The sequence below is a fragment of the Panthera leo genome, chromosome A1 (assembly GCF_018350215.1).
Source record: "Panthera leo isolate Ple1 chromosome A1, P.leo_Ple1_pat1.1, whole genome shotgun sequence".
Classification (NCBI taxonomy): Eukaryota; Metazoa; Chordata; class Mammalia; order Carnivora; family Felidae; genus Panthera; species Panthera leo.
In genome coordinates, this window is record NC_056679.1 from 188,057,849 (window position 1) to 188,063,415 (window position 5,567).

Here is a 5,567-nt window from a genome sequence, read left to right on the forward strand (position 1 = left end):
GGTATCTCTGTGAAACACAAATGTGTTGAATTTTTAAAGGGATCAAAGGATTAAAATTAAGGAACGAACTTTAATGAGTCAGCAGAATGGCAGGGATCAGGGAAAGGGACAGTGAGATTTGGATAACAATGTCTCCCCAAGGTGCTAGAAAATACTGAACAGACAGAAAAATGTTAGGAGACTCAGAATTTGCTTCAAAATATTCTTGGGGTGTAGAGGATGGTGATGGATGAGAATAGATGAGAATATAGATAAAATTAGATGAACTATAGGTTGATCATTGTTGAATCTCTGTGATGAGTATGTTGGGTGTTCATTATTTTCTTCTAGTTTATATACCTTTGAAATTTTCTGAAATAATTAAAAAAAATTTTTTAATGTTTATTTATTCTTGAGAAACAGAGAGAGACAGAGTGCAAGTTGGAGAGGGACAGAGAGAGAGTGAGACAGAATCTGAAGCAGGCTCCAGGCTCTGAGCTGTCAGCCCAGAACCCAACGCAGGCCTGAACCCAAGAACTGTGAGATCATGACCTGAGCCGAAGTCGCCTGCTTAACTGACTGAGCCATCCAGACACCCCCTGAAAATTTTTTTTTTTTAAGAAAATAGTATAGCTACGGTCTGTCTAGTCTTTAATTCCATAGAAAATTTCATCCCACTGGAAATGTAAATGTGACTAGGGGTATGGCTTAGATTTTCTGCACAAAGCTGTGGGCACCCCTTACATCCAAACACTCTCCAAGTCCTGTCCCTTCAGCCTCCAAATATTATCCCAAATCTGTCCATTTGTCTCCTCCACTGCCACGATCCGAGTCCTAGCCACCGCCAGCATTGCTTGCTTATAATTTGCCTTCCTAACTCCAGCAGTAATATCCGTTTCCAATCTTTTCTTCCTCCAGGAGATGGAGTGATCTGTTCAAAATGCTAATCTGACATTCTCACGAGAAAAAAGCAAGATGCAGAACAGTATACATAATTTTTGTACAAGAGAGGGGAAACAACTTATTTACACACACCCACATATGTATATACTATTTCCTTATATTTGCAAAGAGAAACCCTTGGAAAGATAAACCAAAAACTAAATAAAAATAAAAGGGGAGGAAATGCACAATGGAGGACATAGGTTGGCAGCAAAACTTCTCTAAATATGTCCCCTTACAGATCTTGACTTTGGGAATCATGTAAATGTTTACACATTCAAAAAATAACATTAAGTGAAACCAAAAGAAAATAAGAGATTTCCAAAAATTGAAACCAAATTGAAATAAAGAAAAAAAAAAAAACTGTTTATCACATTGGCAATATTAACCACAATAAGAAAATAGTTATTTCAATTTTTTTTATGTTTATTCATTTTTGAAAGACAGAGAGAGACAGAGCACAAGCAGAGGTGGGTCAAAGGGAGAGGGGGACACAGAATCTGAAGCAGGCTCCAGGCTCTGAGCTGTCAGCACATGAGCCTGACACGGGGCTCGAACTCACAAACTGCAAGATCACGACCTGAGCCAAAGTCAGATGCTCAACCGATTGAGCCACCCAGGTGCCCAGAAAATAGTTATTTCAAATAACTTTCATAAAAAGCATTTTGACTTTACATTCTTGTGAAACATTTTAAGAACCAGAAAAAAAGTTGCAAATGAATCTTAGACTTCATTCAGTACTTTATTTATTTATTTATTTATTTAGAGAGGGAGCACGTGTGAGCAGGGAAGGGTGGAGAGAGAGAGAGAGAGAGAGAGAGAGAGAGAGAGAGAAAGAGAGAGAGAGAATCCCAAGCAGTCTCCACGCTGTCAGCACAGAGTCCAATGCAGGGCTTGAACCCATGAACCATGAGATAATGACTTGAGCCAAAATCAAGAGTTGGACGCTTAACTGATCGAGCCACCCAGGTGCCCCTGCACTCTTAATGTTAGTATTAGGTTGAACTCTACGAAATTGCCTATATTTGACCATATTGGATGTATTAAAATGACAATTTTGTATGTTGCAAATAAATATAGTAATATATTATTATGATACAAATATGGTAATACTATTTTATAAATATAACATAATGTGTTTATATACGTAATATGAATATAATTCATATAAGTATAGCATAAATTATAGCAACATTGGTCTTATTTTTGGAAATACTTTGTATATATTATAGAATAAAACAAATAAGCAATCATGTTAATGTTAAGACAAAAATTTTCAGCAAAATAAAATAAATATTATTTTAGAAGTTAATAAAAAGGTTGATATTTTAAATTGAAATATAATTAACCTATAAAGTATATTTGTTTGAGGTGTATAATGTGTTGGTTGGATACATTTGTATATTGCAATATGATTACTACAGTAGTGTTAGCTAGCACCTTTATCATATCACATAATTATCTGGTTTTGTGGGGTTTTTTTTGTATTGAGAACAATAAAGACCTAGTCTCTTAACAACTTTGAAGTTTATAAATACAGTATCGTTGACTGTAATCACTAGGTTGTACATTAGTTATTCACAACTTGTTTATCTACTAGTTGCAAGTTCGTATCTTTAAACACCTCCCCAACACCCCTAGCCCCTGTTTACTGCCACTCTACTCTGTTTTTACAAGTTCACCTTTTTTAGATTCCACGTATTAGTGGAATAAGGTAAAGAGGCATGAAGTATAAGTAACATAAAGTATTGTGTTTCCCTTTCTGATTTATCTCACTTAGCATAATGTCCTCAAATTGAATTGCAAATATCAGCATGAACTCATGATTCTTTTTCAAATATACTCCTTTCCTAACTGTTCACTCTGAAAAGACCTACAAGCAATGGCAAGCCAGAAACAATGAGTAAGCCCACGACCCAGATTATGGTCTCTAAATATCTTCCCACTAAAAAGGAGGCAGAGATCCTTGTAGAAATGACAGAAAATAGAAAAGTTAAGTTGGGGATGTGTTATTGTGTAAGGAAGCAAAGAAACCATCAAAGGGTATTGAGGTCCAGTTAAAGAGAGAAAGACTTGATAAGAGGAAATTCCCGTTGGCTAAAGGAGGACAATTTGGCCAAAGGAGGACAATTTATATACATCAATAGAATGATGAGTATGAATGCATAAAAACCACAATTCATAATGATACTGAAAAAAAGGATCCGTGCACAAGAGCTCTTTATCCTTCACAGCCGAGCCCAGAGGTTGTTTCTGTAAAGAATTTCCTGCTGCCTTCCAAAGTTAATTTCTCCCTCCTCTGTGCCATTATTGTGCCTTACGTTTACAATTTCCTTTACATTGCACTGTTTGTCTCCCCAGCCAGGCTGTGAACTCTGTAAAGCTGGAACTGTGCTTTGTTCAACTCTATTATTAAAAAGAAAGATACAAGGCCCAAGGTGGAGTCACATGCCCTCTGAACTGCAAACCCAAACTTAATTGCCGTTTTCAACCTCTCCAGGAGTAGTTTTGAGCCAATCATTCTGGAATTTTGTGGTCAGTGCCAGTGAAGTAATCTGCCCCAGGGCTCTCTCCATCCTCCAGAGAAAGATAAGGTAATTCACCTAATAACCCCCTGCCCTTCCCCCTAAGGGAAGGTGACCTTGCCTGAAACAATCCTTTCTTTTCTTTTGCAAAAATGTTGTTCCACTCTCCTTCCTATAAAAAACCTTTCGTTTTATACAACTCCTTGGAGCCCCCCTCTACTTGCTAGACAGGGTATTGTTGATTGATTCATAAATCACTTAATAAAGCCAGTCAGATCTTCAGATTTACTCAGGTAAATTTTTTAACCCTATCTTACCAACACTCAGCAACATACCTTGCCTTGAATAGTGCTCAATACATTTTTGTTCAAATGCAAAACCATCAAAACTTTCAAAACTACCAAAACACACAATTACCAAGATACATATTGTCTTTAGCAGATATTACACATAAAGGAATATATTACATTCTAGGCCTTATAAAAAGATTCCTAATATGACTTTTAGTGTGACTTAGGATATAGGACTCCTTATCACCCCTATTTCAAGTCTTCTGGTGCTTTCTGTCATTTGCCTTTGAGACATGAGCTAGTCATTATTGTGTTGTTGCAGAATTTTTTACTTCCATACCCAGGGTTTGTTGTCTCCCGGCAACACAAATTGGGCAGCAGGCAAAAGTTTATTAGAGTATAAGATCAGAAAGGAAGAGTAGTATGAAAGCTCTCTTTACAGTGTGAGAGGGCATTCGAAAGTGAATGCCCGTCAGCTACGGGCAAGAGTCTTTGTTTTATAAGGTTCTGGTAGCCCGCCCCCATCCCTTCCTTCTTGTTCCTTCTCAGGTTGTACCCTTATTGGCTGGAGAGTTCTAGGCTCTGGGTTGCCCATTCCTGATTGGCTCCACTCCATTGTGTGAGGGGTCAGACTGGTCATACTGTCCCTTGTATAACATAAGTTTCATGGTTTACTTTTTTTAGTTAGGTATCTTGATTGTCAAATTCCTGCTGGGAACCTGAGGGGGAGTAGCTGGGATCTCTCACATTCTTAAAAGGGGGAGTTGTTTACACCTGAGGGGTTTTGCTGGGCTCACAGCTCAGTATTGTTCCAAAATATGTGTTTTTCCCCATCCAGGGAACTCAGGTCTTAATCTTTCCCTCTCTGGCTACATATCCTATTTTTACTATCACAATGTTGCCTCTTCACTGTGAAGGTTGCCGTATGCCATGTGGCCATTCATTTATTTGCTGTTTTTCAAAAGATGCCCATGTGGGAAGTTTGATTACCATAACTGGGCAGATAAAATTGGAGAAATAATAAAGCAAATTAATGTGGCAGGACTTGCAGCCTGCATTTCCCCCTGCAACTTCAAACAAACCATTTCCTTCCTTTGGGTCTCAGTTTCCTCATCTACAGAATCAGATCTCACCAGCGGATCCCAGACCCCTCTCCTATGACCCAGCGTCTATGATAATTTTACCTGGCAGAACTCAAAGAAGGGTGACAATACACCTTATGCAGCAGGCTGATTGTGTGCACGCAGGAGGTGTCTGACCAGGGGATCGTTTCCTGGTAAGACAAGGAAAAAACAAAAAGCTGTTATCTGGCTGGCCCAGGACCTGATGTTGCAATTTTTCATATCTCAGGTAGGTTGGGGAGTAGCCTGGAGGGATGATTCACTGCAGTTTTACCTAAGTAAAATAGAATACACAATGGGATAAGTAGAAATACAGAGCCTGTCTAGGAAGAAGGACAGAGAATACTACAAGCAATGTGATGGACCTTCCCACCCCCATCCCTACTATAACCACCTGTTGACCCAGAATTCCAGATCAACAAATTTGTAGAAGACAGTCTCCCCACACCTGACTGTTTTCCAGGGCAGACACTGCTAACTAATCATGGCACTATTTTCTTCTTCTTCTCCTTCCCCTTCTCCTTCTCCTTCTCCTCCTCCTCCTCCTCCTCCTCCTCCTCCTCCTCCTTCTCCTTCTCCTTCTCCTTCTCCTTCTCCTTCTCCTTCTCCTTCTCCTTCTCCTTCTTTCCCTTCTCCTTCTTCTTCTTCCCCTTCTCCTTCTCCTTCTCCTTCTTCTTCCCCTTCTCCTTCTCCTTCTCCTCCTTCTCCTT